Source organism: Calonectris borealis, unplaced genomic scaffold (genome assembly GCF_964195595.1).
Source record: "Calonectris borealis unplaced genomic scaffold, bCalBor7.hap1.2 HAP1_SCAFFOLD_117, whole genome shotgun sequence".
In the NCBI taxonomy this organism is placed as follows: Eukaryota; Metazoa; Chordata; class Aves; order Procellariiformes; family Procellariidae; genus Calonectris; species Calonectris borealis.
The window spans coordinates 182,501-183,657 of NW_027441505.1; positions in this window are offsets into that span (position 1 = coordinate 182,501).

Genomic DNA, 1,157 nt, shown 5'->3' on the forward strand with positions numbered 1-1,157 from the left:
GACCCCGGGACCCAGGCCCCTGCCGGGGCGGCTCGCTCCGCAGCGGGCGGGGATGCGGCACCGAGAGCCGACGCGACGGCGGCGGCAGCGGCGGCGGGGGACGCCCCCCGGCCGCCCGCGGCACGCCTCGGGGCCCACCCGGGCGGGTGCGGCCCCACGCTCGCCTTCTCGTCCCCGGTGGCTTTTCTGGCTCGGCCGCCCCGCCGCCCAGCGCTGCTCGCGGCCGGCACCCGCGGGTACCCGGACCGAGGCCGGCACCGGCGCCTCGCGTGCGATAGGACACCTGAGAGCTCGCGGGGCCACGCGGCCGTCACACAGCCCGGTTCGGTAAAGAAGCCCGAGGAACCCCGTCGCTCGGGGCAGCAGGACAACACCTCGCATGCGACGGGAAGCGAAGTGGAAAGGAGACCGCCCGGCCTGAACACCGGACACCGCCGTGGCTCCCTGTTACGGGGAGCACGGAAGAGCCGGCCCGCCGGGGGCCCTCTCCGACGCGACCCGAAAGGCCTCATCGATCAGGAAGGGAAAGGGGAGAGGAGAGACGGAAAGGAAGCACGGGCCCCACGGCCACGGTCCTGGGACAGCGACGGCCGCGCGCGCTCGCCGCCGCCCCGGGCGGGGCGGGCGGCGGAACGCGGGGCTCTGCGTGCGAGCGAGAGGGCAGCGTCTGCGGAGAGCCGCAACGGCGGCCTGGTCACCGGCAGAGCCGGCCCGCCGTGAAGCGTCTCCGACGCGCCCTGGGTGCCACCTCGATCGGGAGAGGAAGCGCGGGCCCCACGGCCACGGTCCTGGGACAGCGACGGCCGCGCGCGCTCGCCGCCGCCCCGGGCGGGGCGGGCGGCGGAACGCGGGGCTCTGCGTGCGAGCGAGGGGGCAGCGTCTCCGGAGAGCCGCAACGGCGGCCTGGTCACCGGCAGAGCCGGCCCGCCGTGAAGCGTCTCCGACGCGCCCAGGAACACCTCTGCAGGCGCTGCCTGCGGGTCTGGGTCGACTGAAGGGGGGGAGCGGGAGGTGCCGCCGGCCACCCGCTCCGCGCATCGATTCCCTTGAGCGAGGTCAACGGGACCGAGGGAAAGCCGCGGCAGGCTCGACTCCCCCGGTCTTCCAGCGTTCGAGTGCCGGCCACCGGTACCGGTCTTTGCCCTGCGCCCCGGGGA